Source organism: Corvus cornix, chromosome 1A (assembly GCF_000738735.6).
Source record: "Corvus cornix cornix isolate S_Up_H32 chromosome 1A, ASM73873v5, whole genome shotgun sequence".
In the NCBI taxonomy this organism is placed as follows: Eukaryota; Metazoa; Chordata; class Aves; order Passeriformes; family Corvidae; genus Corvus; species Corvus cornix.
In genome coordinates, this window is record NC_047057.1 from 28,317,914 (window position 1) to 28,336,874 (window position 18,961).

Below are 18,961 nucleotides of genomic sequence, written 5' to 3' on the forward strand. Positions count from 1 at the left end.
AACGTGTTCTGTCTTTGTACATTGGAGACTGCAACTCAGATGCTTCTCTTTAGTAGATTTAACAATTTAAAGCAGGCCTTTCCACAATTAAAAGTGGTTACTGGAGGCTTAATTGCTTTCCCCCTCCTGCCTCTAATTTTAAGAATCAATTGTCCTTGTATTTCAAGCCTTAGAAATCAGTCTTCTAGATATTTGGGTATGTGCTTAAGTGTTTGTAAGATCACGCTTCAAACTGGAAAATGAATATAGTTTTTATTACTTGCTCTCTGATATTTGTATTGCAATTATAAGAAATTGTGCTCTGTACCACAAATCTCCCTTTGCTGCTAATGTATTTCACTCTCTGGTGACAAGGGTGGATGTGTTTCTGAGTCACTGGAAAATCATTATGTGAAGCTTCCCAAAATGATAACGTGTGATTAGTGATGTTGATAGTCATTAGATTTTCATTTCAATATCTTAATAGTCTACTTGTCAGTCAGTCATTAGCTTTTCATGTTTTCCACTGTCATCTAGTAACAAAATATTTATAGGGACAGGCATAAGAAGCAGATGGCTCTTTTTATTATTAAACAGTGCTGAGTCTTTTCATAAGTTCAAGTAACTGTATTTTAAATAAGAATGATTATAAATAATTAAAAATCTTTAATACAAGATTAAAAACATCCTTTCCTCCTGTTTGCTCTACCTTAAGAAACCTTTTCAAAGGTTTCATATAAGTGGATGACATTTGGAAATTAAATGAAAGGGGAAAGCTTTGGCAAATATGCAGTGAGTTCACTTTTATTGTATCTTTAGCATCTAGGATGCTCAACTGCAAGTTCAGCCCATTGTTCTTCTAGCAGCCTGGGGAATATGAAGTCCTTCCCCCTGGAAGCAGAAAAATCAAATAACATCTACTTAGTGAATCTCATCAGAACAAGCAAACTTCTATTTGAACTCCTCAAAAAATCATTGCTAGGGATAAGTGAAATGATTATTTCTTCCCAGTTGGGTTTTGGTGTGGTATCTCACAGCATAAGAGTCCTAGACCTTAAGTTCTATTTTGACTCCCCCTGTGTAATATAATATTAAATTTCTCTGTCAAGTGTGTTTGTTCATGATACTTGTTTCTGAAATGTGATAGAAACTACTTTGTCTGGTAATATTTAAATTAATTAGTAATGTAAGCATCTAGAAAGGATTTTTTTAAAATGGTAAAATAGAAATAATTTTTACCATTTATTAAGAATATCAGTGATAATTTTTAAAGGATCTACCTGGTGGAATCAAGTCCTCTTTGTGGCCATTATTAATCCCTAATAAAGGCCTGCATAGCTATTGTGACAACAGCAAATGTTTGGGCAGGTTCTCAGTTGCCTGTAATCTCTGCTAATCACAACATCATCGTCATTAATTTGCTGTCTGCTGTGATTCAGTTGCCCAAGGCATATTCACTGAGTGACTGAAATAAAGTGTTTCATGTGAAAGTTAAATAGGAAAGAAACTCTCTAGACTCCTTTGAGAAGAATGGTTTCCACTAAATATGAAAGTTTTGTAGGAGGAACAAGAACATCTCATAGCCTTTAATTAGCAGAGATCTAGACATGAAAGACATTCCCAAAGTTTAAACCCATATGGTAATATTATGGTTTAGGTTACTCATTGGTTGTATTATCTGCTATTTCAGGTCTTTGTAAGACATTATTAAGCTCCCTTGACACAACTAGGGATCTGGAAAAACTGAGAGCATTGTCCTCAGAGCTGTATATCTCCATCCCCAAAAAAAGTCTCAGAGTCAAAAGGGACTTCCCAGCTTCTGTTGCCAGTCCTGGGGAGAAGCAGCAGGACAGTGGGTGGAGTAGAGGCTATGGTCCAATGCTGTCATGGACTCTACAGCAGTATTGCCTTAGGTGTACCCTGCTGTGGCCACACAGTTCCTCTACAGAGGGACTTGCCCTGATGTACTCTGGCCCCTCAGTTGTGCCAGAATTACTTACTGTGAAACAGATGGGAGAACTAATCTTTTCTTTTTGTTTTTAATAGAATTTTAGAAGTGTTGCTGCCTGATCTAATTTCCAGCATAGCTCCACAAGTTCCTCCACCGTGGCAGCAGCAACAGGGAAGGAAAAAAATGCTCGAGTGCTTGGGAAGACAAAAAGTGACAAAAAATGAACAAAAATCATCACTGTCCATCTGATGCCAAGATGATTTTTCCTTTCATATATTCTTCAGATATTTGTAGCTCTGTAGACTATTACTGTAAAGTTACATAGTTCCTAGCTAACTCCAGCATTTTTCCTACCCTGATAGACAGAAAGACAAAACAAATTCCAAAGACCCTATCCTAATCTTTCTTCTGGGAACCAAGGACGAGCTACCCTCCCAAGACACTTTCCTATAAACAAGAAGAAGAAGGGGGCTCCAGAGGAGGTTAAACCAAGTGGGGGAATTACCTCATCACCTGTGTTTTTAATTGGGGATTCTTGTCAATTATGCTAATTTGCTAAACTTATAAAACTGTATTCAGCCTATGTGACGTGGGCATTTTTCCACACTTGGCCCTGGAGGCCTCCAGTTAAAGACCAGCTTTTATATTACTTCCTACATTAGTATTGTCTCAAAAGTGCGGCATTTTGTTTCTAGATTTTTAAGGCATCATATCCACCATGTTAGGGTGAAAGCAGCAAGGAGGGGGTGCAGAAGCCCTGCTCATGCCACCCCACAGTCTGCAGGCTGGATGGAAGAACCACAGAGTGTTCTCTATCTCACACTGATTGATTTGTCCTGTGTTTAGGGGAAAGAGGTTTATTGTTATTACTATGCTTTATTTAGAAGGAGGATTTTATCACTTTTCCTTGATTTTGTCATTGTTTTTTAACTTGTAACAACTTTCTAGTGTGAACTGCAGCTAATCACACACAGCAAAAAACCTGTCTGGTGTCAAGAGCATGGTTCTGTTTCCAAGATATGCATTAGCCTTCCCATTGTACAAAAAGATGCAGATAAGCAGCTCACAGGTCTCCATGGCAAACACAAAAATTTTTAAATGGATTCAAAATCAAACCAGGAGGTTTCAGAAAGGAATTGAAACAAGATAGTGAGCAAAAAAAGAACGACAACACCTCATTATTTCCTGGAATTGGTTTGTAAATGAAGAATGCATCAGTTCTGAGACTCAAATGAAAAATACACAGCCAAATTAGGAAGTAAGGAAATAAGATGACTAGCAAATGAGGTGCTGGAAACAAAAATGTTTTCCAAGAAAGGGAATACCCTGAAAAACTCTGATCACTGGTTCTTGCTTACAAATATGTGCTAGTGTATAAGTACCTGAGTTAGCACCATAAGAGACCAAGAGGAGGATCACATATGATAGCCAGCACTAGGGATATGGATTTATACCTGCAGTGGTAGGATTAGACACTTATAAGACTCTTTCACTCCAATTGTAAGCTAGAAAAGCCCAATGGGCTGCATTCAGATTGTCGCAACGCAATGAACTCAAGTATGAGCCAATTGTCTTGGAAGGATGAACTCCCAGGGAGGCTCATTAGGCTCCATACAGTACCATACCTTAAACAAATGCCTGGGAAGATGATGAAGCTGAGGGATTGCCAGTTGCCACCTTGAGCATCCTTATGTTGCTACTGCAAAAGTTGTCCTAAAAAGAATCTGAATTGCTGGTAGATACTGAGATGAAGGCAGAGCCAGCATCAGTCAGTGTCGGCAGAAAGGCATCAAAAGATTTGTAATTCTTGCATAGCTAGATACTCATGAGGACTTTTAAGCAGCAGGAATGGACTGATTTGTAAGTGCTCAGTTGGACTTGGAGCCAGCATTACTGAAAGAGAGCCAAAGACATTCAGGACAAACCCACCCAGTCTGGCTATGAGTGGTTTTGTGCTGCTGGAGTTTTATCACGTGCATTTAGAGTATACGTCACACTTGCTGGTACCAATGAGGTGAAAGGACTAAAAGCATCACAGTCCCCAGTAAATCTATGTTAAATGTGGCTCTAAAATTTGTCCTTGTAAGAAGAATAGAGGATACTGGTGCTAGGGAAGAGCAAATAAGCTAATGGATGTGCACTTATTTAATAAAATTTCTGAACCTACTATGCAGGAGAGAGAAACTTCATATACTTGTTTTGGAACATTAACAATAATACAGAAATTAAAGGTACAGAGTCATTTAAATGGTGGGGCAGTTGAAAAATCAGTAGAAAAAGAAAAATAACAAAGGATGTTGTAAAGACAAAACTGGTCAAAAGAAAGTATCACTAATGTCTGGTCCTACGTATTTAGTCTAATGAGACAAGAAAATGAGATGTTACAAGCAGGCACAAGCTGGTATTGTTTAGTCAAACAGGTCCTTATCCAAGGGCAGAGACCTTCATACCATGTATGTACTGAGGTAGCTTTTGAGCAAAAGCAAAATGGGAGGTGAGTGTTCTCTGCTGGGGGATTACAGCTTTTAAAATTTCATATATCTCACATAGGAAAATATTCTCATTTCCAGCTGAATGCTTCTTCCAAACAGCAAGAGTAGACATCCTTGAGAAGGAATAGCAGTGGGTTGCATTATCTGTTGTTGCATATATGAGGAAGACTAGACTTAAGTTTGCTGTCAACATTGAAGGAGTTGTTTTTGGAGGAAGTTCAGATGTTAGTCAATGGGGATGCACAAAGGAAACCAGAATAATTGCCTAAAAGACTTTCCAGCTCTGATTGTTTTCATTTTTAGGCATAAGTGATTGCTTCAGTTTTTAAGAGCCTGGGAAATTATATCAAGAGTCCACCATGGCAGGAGGGAAACATTTCAGAGTGAAAAAGGGAGAATGGCAGCCATTGTGTTAGCCTGCCTGTGTCTGATGACTTTAGTTTTAATGCATGCCAATGCTGGTCCTGATAGATTGGGACAGTTTTAAGACCAGTACCTGTGAAAAGTTGCTAAGGATAGAGTTGACCCTACATGAAATTATGAGGTATTCTGATGCTCTTCACTTAGAAATCATTGAGCAGCTTTATGTTACTTTTTTGCTCAGAAAGTTTGTGCATGTCAGTAAATGTACAGACAACCGCATGAGCCATGTGCAGGTAAAATCTTTCTGTGGTCAGGTTTTATGGACTCTTTTGTGTCTAGGCAATGAAAGGATAAGAGTTCTTGGAGGAAAGAGCAGCGACGAGGGCCATAGTATTTTAAGAAAAAGCCATGTGAGATTTTTCCCTCTTTGAGCATGAGCTAGAAGCTACACACATGCTGTTTGGATTCTTCCTGTGCTGTAGAAAATAAGACTTCTGGAAATTAGAATATTCATATGCGAGTTGCTTTACTGCATCATCCTCATCCTAAGCACAGCAACTCATTGTGCTTTGCGGGCTGGTTAATACTTCGGGGCAAAATTTATTACTCTTAAGATCATGTTCTGATTTTTAGACCCAAGGGACAGATTTTTCCATGAGAATAAGGAAATAAATGTGTGTGTATGCATGTTGACTGCAAATGCTAATTTATGGTTATGCACAGCCATTCATTTAAATGTTTTGATAACTATTTGCACTCATGAATCTGTTAACTCTAAATTTAGATTAGTCCCTAAAGTTTACAATTGGCGTGATCCAAACCTGCTGAAATTCCTAAGGTTTCCTATTGACCTGAGCATTTCTGCATCAGAAGCTGTCAGCTGTTTTCACAAACAACTAAAAAGGGCCTTGAAGAGAGATAAGCTAGAAACCTTTCGGAAGGTAAGAGTAAGTCTTTATGGAGACGTCTTTTCACTGGACACTTAAAAGTAGCATAGGGGAAAATTTTTTTTCCTGCTCTCTTTGTTTCTTCTATCTGTATCTGAGCATTGCAGTAGATACAGTGCAGCCATAACACACTGGTTCACTCTTCCAGTAATACTCATCCCATTGTGATGAGGGAAGGTATTTCGGGAGCAAATTCAAATTTACCAGTTCTGTGACATTGCACTTTTGAAGTGATTGATTTTATTGGTATTTCTTCCTTAGAAATAAAGAAGGAGTAATTTCAGATTAGCAGTCTGAGTGAGGCTGTTTATCTGAATAAAGTTACTTGAACACCTGTAAGTATTTATGGTTTGAGGCTCTCATGGGCCACTGAAGTGTGGTATCAGTGACATTCTGAACAGCCGACCATTGCTGTAATAGTCCAGGAGAGACCTGCCTGCCTGGTGAATTCCTATTTAAGACCTTTTGAACACATGGATTACTTAACCAGTAAACCAAACAGGTCTGTCTATCTTGTAAATACATATTTAGGGCCTTTTGAACATGAGGATTACTGAGCTGATAGCCTGTAACAGCTCCCTCCAGAGCTCTGATAGCCTGCAAACACCCCTGTGTGAGCATTACAGGAGCTTGTGGCAACACAACTGGAGCTCCTCCTCAATTGCTAGCACCTGAGCAAACAGCTTTTATGGAAACAGCTTCTGTGCACACACCATCAGCACTGCTGATAGCTGCAGTCAGGCTCTTTTGTTTTGTTGCTTGATGAGTGTTTCTGTACAATGAAGCTAACTCTGTGACTTTCTATCAGGTTGTGCTTTTGTTTTTACTGTATTTCCTACTGTGATTGGAGTCTTTATATTTTACCCTGAACTTCTTAAAATTGGAGATAAATCACAAAATCCACCTCTAGGAAATAAAAGGCAGTTTTTTAATTCAGCAACCACCAGACATAATTTAAAAGAGAAGGCTTCAAGAAATATGGTTCCTATTAGACATATGGGTATTGTAGTTTAGAAGAGCTGAAATTGTGGACAAGTTGTGTCTTTCCATTGTCATCAGACCTGATCGGTGTGGTAGGAGAAATAGGAACAAACTTGCTATGGTGTAGATTTTCAGTGGAAAAAGCAGATGCTTCTCACCACATGCCTTACCTTATGGAGCTGCTGTTGTGGTGAAGGGACTGAACTGACAGATCAGGGTAGGCTAAAATAAGCTGGGACTTCATTGTAGAATTGTGGAATGGTTTGGATTGGAAGGGACCTTAAAGATAATCTAGTTTCAACCCCTGCCATTGGCAGGGACACCTCCCACTGGACCAGGTTGCTCAAAGTCTCATCCAGCCTGGCCTTGAACACTGCCAGGGATGGGATATCCTCAGCTTCTCCAGCTGTCTCACCACCCTCATAGTAAAGAACTTGCTCCTAATATCTAATCTAAATGTGCCCTCTTTCATTTTAAAGCCCTTACCCCCTGTCGTATCACAACATGCCATGTATAAAGTCCCTCTCCAGTTCTCTTGTAGCCCCCCTTAGGTGCTGGAAGGCTGCTCTAAGTTTTTCCTGAAGCTTTCTCCTTTCCAGGCTGAACAACCCCAACTCTCTCAGTCTGTTATCATGGGAGAGAGACTTGGTACACTGCGTTGATTTTCTGACCATTGGTTCCGACCTAGCAGTTACGGCTGAATCATGGTTGCCCCATGGTACAGAGACATTTACTGACACCTTTATTCTGATTTTTTGGTGGCAATTCTTAATATTATGTAGTACCTGCTGATAATAAGCATCATGAAGTAAGTGAATAGATATGTGTGTGCCTGTAATCTGTGGTCTTGGTTGCTTAGGAGAGTCTGGTTTGTGGGGACTTGGAGTGATTGGGCTTTTTTTTTCCCTATTCCACCTGTAGTATCATACAAATAGAGAGAAAAATGGACAGTGTTTTAAAGCTATCTTGTGAGGAATTCTCCTGGATTAGTAAATAGATTATTAGAGTTGTTTCATTTGGACCTGAGGAAGCACTACAATGAGCAGGGCTTCTAAAACCCTTCCTTGTGATTTTTTCCTTTTAACTCAAAAAGAGTTTTGAGTGGCAAACACCCAGTCTGTGATCCTTCTGACTGCAACTACTGACTAAAAATGGAAAAGGTCACAGTTGAAAGGAGAAAGTGGCACTGCAATATTTTTTGCTGTATTTCTTTGAATAACACTGGATAATAATTAAAATAAGACTGTTTAAGCATGCATTTGGCCTAAAACAGCATAAGATGGTGTATTTTCACTGGCATTTTTATTTTTAAAATACCTGTGAATTTACATCAGTATAATTTACACACAGACAATAATAAACATGGAATTTCTCCCTAATTGTGGCCAATTGTACACTGTAAATGAACAAAGGATTGGTAAAAGGAGCAGCCCTTTTCTTCCACTTTTTCATTTGTCTTTTAAGTATTGAAGTCACTTTTCAAGTGTAAATAAATTAAACAAAACCATTCTACTGAGGGTCTTCAGTGTTATGTAGCAATACATGTCTTCACGAGCAGGTGAACTAAGGACAGTTGTATCGAGAGACTTGCCAAGTCCATCAGTGGCAGAACTGGCAGTAAAAGCCAGAAGCCTTTAATTGTAATGCATCTCCTTTTTGGCTGTTAAATCACTCTTCTTCCTTACTAGTCATTGGGTCATTTAGATAGAAGGGGATTTCAGGGTAGTTTCTGCCACAGTTGTTCATTGATTTTGAGCATATTGCTGTGTACCATCACAAAATTCTGACATTCAAAGTGAATGAAGTTGCTGTCATCTCACCTCCCCTAAGTAATGACTATCCCAATTTAGGGATTTGAGTTGTGTCCACAACTGCAGAGGATCATGAGAGAATGGAGAGCAAAAGACACAAAACTGACATGGGCAAATTTATCAAGGTTATTACCATTTATTGCGTTTTAAAACAGGAGGAAAATATATCAAGTCAGTGATATTCATTCTGTTTCATGATTTCATAAAACAAGCACAGGGTAACTCCTCACTTCACCTGGAAGCTAATAAAAATTCTTACTTGTCAGAGCTTATGTTTTTCCAGGAAAATGAAGAAAAGTGAATTTAGTTCAGCAACACTACATTGCTATTACAATATATGGAATGTGATTTTCAGTCGGTGAAGGTAGAGAAAGGTGCTGGCAATATTTTTGCATTTGTGGAAATCTCTGGTTTATAAATCTTCTGTTTTGGAGAAAGTCTTTGTTTAGACAGTTCTTACATTATTATCACACATACTTCCATATATGCTTTACAGTCAAAATGTTTCTAAGAGTTTTATTAATGCTATTTTTCATATGCCTTCTACTTGAATGTTCACGTAGTCTGTCTTGGAAACATGAAATCTAGCTATACAGACAAAAGATGGGAGGGAATAATTTATTTTACATATTCTTTTAAAAATAGCCTAAGTCATGTTAACCACCTTATTATAATGTTGCTATTTTAAAGCTTAGTATCCTAGGAAATCCTAGAGCACAGGAAGCATGGGCTGAATCCCCTTAGCTAGAGGGAACCTTTTACAAGAAAATGGACTTTAAACAAGGTTTCAGTATTATGCATGCTGGGCCTTCAGAGGAGAAATCAAAAAAAGCAGGAGAGGCCTTTTCTCTGGGAGTTTGCTTTTTTATTTAATGAGGGATCTCTTCAAAGAGAATGTGATAGTCATTCCTAGAGGGCATGGTTTGGTGAGCAGGAATACAGGTGAAACTGCATTGTGCATCAAAAAGCAGAAGATGAGTTTGCTTTGTATTTCATCTCATGATTTTATCAATCTGCACTAGTATGTGTTTGGGGGTAGAGGGCATTCCGTGTGCAGCAGAAGTTTGAGCAGCTGAAACTCAGCATGGATACGGTGCCCATAGACCTCATTTTGGTGCCAGGAAAATCAAGGTGCGTTTTGAAAGTCATTACCTATTGCTTCATGTGCTTGATTTATGGGCACGTGTATGTGATTAAAATTTGCCTATTTTAACTATACATGTTTTAACATGTGTGTACCTCAAGGTAAACAAGAGCATGGAAGGGATGGAATTTTAATAGTGCTTTCTAAGAATTTCTAATTCTGTAAGTTTAACTTTACAATTAGCTTTTTCATAGTATTTTGCCTTTACTGTGTCTGAAAGGCATACACTGAATTACAGGAAGGTATATTTCTCACAAATGTAATTGAAAAACTACATTTTCAACTTGATTTCAAGTAATATCCCAAAACAGCCTTCACACAGTTGTAGATCTAGGTTGTCCAAATACATGGAATTGTAACTGGGTAAGAGTTTGAATCTACAACTATATGTTCCACTGTCCAGATAAACACTTGCTGCAGCAGATGTTGGCACATCTGTTATGCCTCCCTATTTCAATTGGCTGTCTGGGTGTTTAGAAAGTGCTGATGAGGCAGATAAATCTTCTGACACATTTCAGGCCCAAAGCAGGCAGGCAGCAGTTAACAATGATGTTTACAGAGCCAAGTACTCAGCAGTAACATTTTGAAATACAGCAAATATAAAGTATGATTTTACCTGCAGTAGGTGAAATGTATTTTATTGTTTTAATTTATTCAATTTATTGTATTGTGAAAGCTAGCTATGCTAAGTGATTCTCAGCTGATCTGAACTGCAGCTATGATGCCCCTTGTATCTCTGGACTTTTTCTCTCTAAGGTTTGTTGTCTAGAAAAAGGTGCTTGCTACAGTTTAGAAAGACCTGTAAGCTATGAAGAGGCTCTTTATTAAACTTAAGGGAATTTGGAATCAGAAACAGCTGAGGTATATCTGTTTTTTGGAAGGAGAATAGCTGTCTTCTGGGGACCTGAAGTTCCTGGCCTTATCAGAATTCTTACTTTCAATAGGTTTTCTTCTACCCAGTGAAGCGTGTCAGATTTGAATGTTTTTATACCATTAGGGCCTATAAAACTCTGGAGTATCAAAGAGGACATTCATGGACAAAGGAGTATGTATCTGACAGTCTCGTGTGGAGACTGGTTTCCAAGTACATAGAGCTTTTGCAGGCATTGGATCCCTTCCAGACCTTAATCTCCAACACAATGAATGATAAACAGAAATGTAGAAGTTACTCTAAAGATTTTAGCACTGATTTCATGTGCTAATATTGTCCTGTTCCCTTCAGTAGACATTACCACTACATTTTCCAAGTGGCTTTCAATTATCCCTATTTGAGGCAAGTCCAGAAATTGAAGTGAGCCTGTTGTAGAGGAGCAAAGAAATGGATGCTGATTATACAGCTGACATAGTAGGTTATGTTTTGCAGTATACAGTCTACAACTTCTCAGGGCAACTCTTCCAGTCTTTGACTACCCTCATAGTAAGAAGCATTTCCCTAAATAATGTCCTGGGTTGCAGTGTATTCTATTACCATTCTCATGAGCTGTTGAAATCAGGTGGGGCAGTGTTTCCTTGCCTCCTCCCCCCAGACTATCTTGCTGTTAATTGCCCATCATTGTCCTGCTGCCTGACTCAGAGATAACTCCCTCCGGACTATCTTCTGTTAATGAGCCTAATCAACACTTGGCCTCATGACTCATTGCCCCATTGTGAGATGCTCCACCCAGAGGGAGGAACCAAGCATCCCATAGTGGATATAATCTGAGATTCTAAACGCCAGGGACAACCCTTTCCACTGGATTTCCAGAGGACAGGAGCTACGTAGCCACCACTGGGCTGTAGGATCACTACAGGATCACTCTTCAACAGAACCACATCCACCACTTCAGAGGACTGCAACCACCATCTTATCAGACTGCTACCACCACCCTGACTAACAGGGTGTCAGGTTGTATCCTGGCTCTGTCTGTTTGAACCAGTGTTTTCTGCCTTTTTTTTTAATTTCCCTATTAAATTGTTATTCTGGCTTGGTGCCTCCTACTGGTTTGTTTAAAAAACTAGTACAAGTATCTAATCGGAATTTCCTGAGTAGTGACTGATGTCTGTTGTCTCATGTGACTGCCACAATGCACCTCAAAGAAGAGTCTGGTTCTGACTTCTCTGGACTCTTGCATTTGATACCTGAAGGAAGCAATAATATTTCCTTATTGAGAAGATGACTTCTCTTCAAAAGGCTAACCAAATGCAGTTCTCCTGGCTTCCCCTTGTTGGAGATGTACTCCAGCCCCCTAATTAGTTAGTGGACTTCTAGCCAGATATGGAGTACTGTATTCCTACCTGATAACCAAGAAAAGGTCCATTCTAACATTTTATGTCAAAACCATTTCCATTGGAAAACAGTTTGGGGAGCAAGCAAATTCTGGAAAGCTCCAAAAGGGGAAAAAAATGCACTTGCTAAGTTGGATGGGTTTGTTCTCCCCAGCCTCAAGGAGCTCAAGCCAATGTGATAGTTTAGAAGGTTTGTGACTTCCTGGAAGATACACTGTCAGCTGTTGAACCTTTAGCAGCCAGGAAGAGTGTAATTTGTAAAGGATTTTTTTTTCCTTCTTTGACTTCCATGTGACATACAGGCTTCTCATATTTGTAGTCCAGCTCCATCGTTCCTCCAGCCCAACCAGTTCTCCCATCTGCTCCATGATTGCTATCTGCCCCCTTGTCCTCACCCAAAGGGAGTCTCATCTGACTCCAGGGTGTCTTTCTCCTCCCATTCATGGCCAGCAGGCTGTTACTGATCATCGCACATCAGACTGCTGAATACTCACTGGCAGGGATACCATGCCTTAAGTTTCTCCAATGTTTGATTTTTTACATAGAAATGTAATGCACACCAAAAATTTTTGCTCCAGAGCTGCAGGGTGAGAGTGATTTCCCACATCCATTGGAGTTTCTTTATTATCGAAGGATTCATCAGCTACAGGGCCAAATTCTGCTCCCCCAGTTGCAAGATGATATTTTATTACTAGCTGCATATATGTCAGCATATTAATTCTGGGGGTTTCTGCTATTTTCATTTTTTTCCCCTTCTGTTCTATTCTCTAACACCGGTATCATTGTCTACATTATCCTGCCATCATGAAGCATTCTTTGTCTGGACACAAAACAGCATGAGGCTCTGAGTGTAGCTATAAAGCAGGGATCAGCAGGAGAGTGATTTTGTTTTTAAGTATTTCTCATACTACATTGTATTTGGGTTTGGATTATGCATTTGAAAAATGCTTGCTGATATTTCTACTTTGTGCTTTGATGTAAACAACTCTTGTGTCAGAGATTCTTAAATCTAAACCTGACTTTAAAAAATGAGGATGAAATGAGACTTCAGCCTATAAGGTAAAGCCCCCACCCCTTGGACTAAGCATTGTCTTTCCCTACCATGTGGAATGGAGATAACCCTCTGTTTCTTTGTGGTAAGCTACCAACCAAATCCATTCTGGTAAATCTGACACCCAATGTGATTTGTCCTTTTCGATGCTGTTTATGAGAAGTCAGGACAGTCTTCTGTCAAAATTGATAAGTGAGAAGGCACTGGGGAATGCAATTTTATTTGTAACAGCACAGCTGCCAGCAGTTCCAACTTGTTTACATCTAGGCTGGCTCTGTCTTGCTCCATAGCTTTTCTATTTCCATCCAAATAGCCCCCAAGTACACTGTGGATGTGCCTGTGTGAAATCTGAATAACAGAGCATACTGGGACTGCTAGAGAGAGGAAAAAATAATTTATTTCTTTAGGTTATTTTCACAACTTGAGAATGTCAGTCATTTTAAAAGCAAAACCCTGAACTCTACCAAATCTCCATAGACATTTACAGAATGGGTTCTAAAACTGATCTATAATGTGCTAAAATCCTGCAGTGCTTGTAACCTTCCATGATGAAGGTACCAGAGGACCTAAGAGCTTTGCTTTTCTGATAGAAGCATTGTTTTTCTGGTGAGAGTGGCGAGTGTTTGTAAATTAAATCCCCTGCAAGCTTTTAAATACAAGTTTATTCATTGTGAAAAGAATGCAATAGGACCCTGCAGTGACCTGTGAAGGGGAAGGCTGTTTCATTGCACTTTGTTTCACGCTGAATACTTCTGGAACATAGCCTACAATTAGCCTGTGTTACATAGACATTAATGTATTTCCTGGAAAATCCCTTTGACAGGAGAGCATAACTCGTGATGGTGTTAGGATAGTTCTCAGGTCTAGGATGCCTTTGTTTGCCTGCGGTATTACTTGCCTTCTGTCTGGAAGCCCCAGAATCCCAGGCGGTTTTGATCTTTCTTTATTGGCACACTTAGGAAAGCTGCAGTGATAGACATTTCCTCTATATAGGCTCTCCTGTGAGCTGTTTCTTTACAGTAGCTCATCCTAAACACTCGGTTGTCATGGAGGTAAAGTGAGAGAAGGGGTTTATGTTTGACTGATCTATCTTATGACAGAAGAGCTTTTCTAGAAACTGAAATTTCTTGTTTCCTTTTGCCACTACTTTTTTTGCAGTTACTAATAAATAGGTAGTCTATATGGTTTGTCATGAAAAGTAAGTAAAGTCCAGAGATGGCTGTAAATGTCAGTACTCTGATTCTGTGAATTGTGGGGTGATCTAACATTTTCACTTTCTCATTATAAGCATATACCCTGTCACTGTGTTTTCAAGAATTGTAATCATGGTCTTAAATTAACTCTTAGATGATTGCCAGGAAAGACTCTCTGCAATGTAACTGACCTGCCTGGCATGCACTTACACACAGATATAGAAGCACTACATATGCCTATACGGTCATATACATAAGTTTGCACACATAGACATGAGCACATGCAAGTAAAGAATTAAATATTTAACAGCCACCCCAACCCTGAAAACAAAATTCCTACCTTAGTATGAAATTACTCTGTTAAATATACAGTGCAGGTGTCACAGACTCTCTTCATCTAAACAGAGATAGGTAGTCCATAGAAAAAAAAATCATAGTTGAAATAGTTTTGATGACTTCTACCAATGCTAGGATTTACATCTCTTTCTTCTGAGTTTCTTCAAATTACTTCTGGTCACCATTAAAGACATAACCTCTAAAAAAAGCCATGCTGAGTGTTGGAAGCATGATTTGGGTAATGTGAAATATGATACCTGTTTGAAACACTAAGTGTCTGTTTTAAGTGTGTATCTTACCCATTGTACACACCCTGATCATTTGTACATGACACAACCCCTCCTGCACAGTTCGAATTCAAAGGTGAAATAAACTGTGCTTTAAAATGAAATCTAAAGAATAGCATTTATTCTGCTGGTGGTGTATTACACCTTCTCTCATTTGCAACACATGATTTTATGTAACATGTCATACCGTTCTCATCACTTTTGAATTTGAGATGAATTTTTCTATTTAGTAGCTCCACTGTTAGTCTTCTTAGGGCTTCATTAGATTGAACTGTTCCTGTATGAAGAGTGAGGGTTCTGTTTGTATTATTTTTATTTCATGAGCAGAATTACTTGCCAGTGATGATGAGTGTGTGGCATTAAGAAGATTAAATATTAGACAAGGTAGCAATGTAAATGACCAGTGATTTAGCAGCCTGGAAAAGCTATATCCTTCAGGTTATGTGGAGGAAGATACCAAGAAAGTGAATGCTATTAGCAAGATGCTGCCAGGTGTTTGAAGCTCTGTTTGATAATGATCTGAATGCTTGCATCAGTGAAATGCAAGATAAGTGATGAGACAAGAAGCGCGGAGTTGGAATTACTAAACACATTTATGAGACTGACCTTTGCTTAGTTTCCATAGTTTGCAGAAACTAACAAGAAGCTGAAAAAATGATCTTGCTTACAGAACTTCCATATAGCAACCCTGACAGAAAGTGTGAAAAGCAGCCAAAATTCAGCTGTGCATATAAACTGGACGTTGATCTCACCCATAAAGATGCAGAACCAAGATGATACTGCAGAATTAATCTTAAGGTGTGTGTAGTCCGTGTAGTCCCTTAGGACTTCTGTTTGATGCCTCAGAAGACTGACACTAGCTCAGATAGATGCGGATTTTTTTTTTCAGTGTAACTAGTTTATTTTAATAAGTCAGACTTTAATGTACTTTCTCAGTTAATTCGTCATTGAGCTATTCTGTAAGTACTCTGATCTTGGCCTTTTGTGCTTCATTCATTCAATTATTCATTCTGTCAATTATACCATTAGCAAGATGAACAGTAAAAGCAGCTTCTCAGCTATTCCTACAGGTAAAAAAGGAAAAGAAAAGACAAAAGTAACTATTCTTTTCTTATTTTGCTTTATTATTTTGGTGTTTGTTTTTCTTAAAATGTATGCTAAATACTATGCTTCTCCACCTTGGATCATCAGATATTGGGCCCCTCATTGCATTCAATAAGCTTTGTTTTCTTCTGAAAGGGCTATGGTACAGAATAACTTGCCTGACACAAGACACTGCTTTACAGATAAACAAGGACCAAATCATAAAACCTGTCAGCTAAACCTTTGTGTATTTTAGCATTTCCTAACTCTTAGGTCATCCCACTATGAGGTAAATTGTGTAAAGAGTTTGGAGCTCTGCCTGGTAGTAGACTGTAAAGGGGTAAAACATAAAGGTGTTTCGTCTCATACCTGGGGTTGTTTCAGAATCTGCACGTGACCGCTTACTTATCCGTGGGCAGTAATTCACTAATTGGTGGTCAGTGCATTGTTCTGGGTGGCTATGAAGATAACATTTTATTTTTTGTTTGGGTTGGGTTTTTTTCCTTGACATTGCAATAATATCAACTGAAAGAATTATAATCTGGATTTGGTCCAAAAGGTACTAGTAATCCTCCACTGGTACAGAAAAATTGCTGAACCCACAGAAATGTCCACAGACTGCATCTCTTGGAATTTTTTGCCTTAAAACACCATTACATTACTGTGAGCTTTGTAGATGGAAGTCAGCCATATTTCACACATATTAGGATTAAGATAAAGTATCTCTGAACTGGATTGTTTGTTTCACCACGCAAGGAGTTTTCCAGACTGGCAGGATTTTATCTTTCTGCTGATGGAGTAGGAATCCTTCTCCAATATGCTGTGGTGATTTCCTTTTCTAAAACATGTGTGTACTGTTGTATTGGCTCTTAATTTAAAACCTGGATTTTTTCATACTTGTAAACCGCAAAGCTTCCCTTCTCCTTTCTGTCTTTTTTTTTTTTTTGTTGTTTGAACCAGAGAGGGAAGAAAGCACAGTGTTTTGGTTTTACAGGCTAGACTATACTGATCTTTTCCTCTAAAGATAATGGAGCTAAATGGGATGAGTAGATTCTAGTTAATGCTAAGAAATTACATAGTTGACTGTATCACAAACTGAAAATGTTTAGGATCTTCTGTCTTACCATGTCACAAAAATACGAACCTTGAACTATGAATCACAGGTTCTGTTACACTGGGTAAGTAACACTAATTAAAATTAATTTGTTTTTTGACTATGTCTCAATGGCGAGATGATATTCTCATTGTAATAAGGAGTTTTATGTTAACTGATCACACAATGTCCATTTAGGAAAAATACTGTTGTTTTTGGATTTGATGCTGCCCCTTCTAATGGCATTACCAGGGTTCATGGGACCCAACACTCTGACATACTGCACGCGTGAAGGATACTCCGTAGCTGTGATGGTTTTGATCGTCTCTCTTGGTCTTTTAAGTGGGTTCAACAATTGCTATAAAGGCAGACGGGGATTATTGGAAGGATGTAGAGTATTTATAGTATTCTTACAGTGCTTTTCAAATGCTCTGCAACAATGTATTCTTTAGTGTGCTGCTACTCTGGTAGTGTTTGCATTGTTTTCTGCTTAGAGATAAGGAAAACCAGTCACAAAAAGTTGTATGAGATGACTGTACCAAAGCAGTTACAACTGAACAGGGAATAGGGACTTAAAAGCAGGAAACTTCTGGAACTCTGCTAAAAAAATCTGTCTTATGAGGCAAAATCTTCCTAATTTTTTTTTAAAGTATGATGAATTTGAGGTTTCCCTTCCTACAGCACATCATCTAAGAAAGAATCTCAAACATATGCCCAGTAATCTAAAATTCATCTTCATTCCTTATTACAGTTTTTCCATTCTGGAGATGGCTTACTGTGTTTCCATACACAAATAAATTGCAAAGGGGATCGGCAAGTTTTTTTGTCATCATAGTCTCAGGAGACTCCCAGACCTAGGTAGATGTTTGGACATGACATAGCCAAGTATAGTTTACCTTTTTCATACTGTAAAATAATGTTGAATACCTGATTAACTTTTGTTAGTTATGGTGGTCTGCAGTATATACAGTAAACTAGTCTTCTTGCATTTCATGGCAAGTCATCAGTGGACAAAAATTAATGAGCACAGAATGATATGAGAAAAGATTAAAGTGTCTAGCAACAGGACTCTAAACCCTCTAGAAATAAGGCAGTGTTTTTCTCATTAAACCTCCCTTGCATTAGAGCAGCCCAAGAGTTACAGTTCCATGCAAAGAATTCATAGAATGTCTTCACTAACTCTGTGAATATAGTAGGTCAAATTCAATAAAAATAATATTAACACAGAGAGTGTCAGGGCTTCCATAAACCTGTTTATTCCCTCTGAGTTCTGGGTCAATGGACACATTAGATTTCAAGTATATTATGAGTTTCAAAGTCACTCAATTACCTCCAAACACTGGAAGTTCTTGTATAAGCTTTGAGTCTCCTACCTTGGGAAGAGAGTATCATGCTGTTCATTGCAACTAATTTGTATTGAGCTTTAATTTCTTGTTTGCCTTATTTCTACCCATACAAAAACATCTCATCACATAGAAGTGTGAGATGGCAAGACAAAGAATCAGAGGGTGAGACAGAGGAGGGAGAATGAACTACAGTAATAATAGGTTATTTTGGTAATGCTCAGCTGTATGTGTGTTTCATAAGTAGTGAAGTGGTCACTTTAGTAGATGGATCTTTCTGCTTACCAGACAATAATTTCTTTACAGATTTCTATAGGTGAGATAACAGGATGAGTTATAAGGTGAAAGTAAAAGAGAGGTGTTGTAGGGGCTGTGTGGATGTGGATGCTTACTAAGAATGTAAACATTTGGTGGGAAAAGGGAGAATATAATGAGGCTACTATCTGTGAATATGGGCAGAGGGTCACTTAGGGAAAGAGTGAACCGAGATGGATTTTGAAGATGAGAACAGGACTGTGTTGGTGGAGAGGGGTGTCGGGGTAGGATGGTTCAAATGGAAGTGAGAGGGAATGTCAGGCAGTGGGGCTGAGCTCAGCCGCACTTTAAGTGTGGTGAACAGTGTTGAACAGGGAGTAGCTAATC

General features: G+C 38.7%; 1 protein-coding gene across 1 annotated transcript in view; it reads left to right on the forward strand.

The window, feature by feature from the left end:
* Positions 1–18,961, forward strand: part of PDZRN4 (PDZ domain containing ring finger 4) — a 233,495-nt gene that overhangs the window by 192,949 nt on the left and 21,585 nt on the right.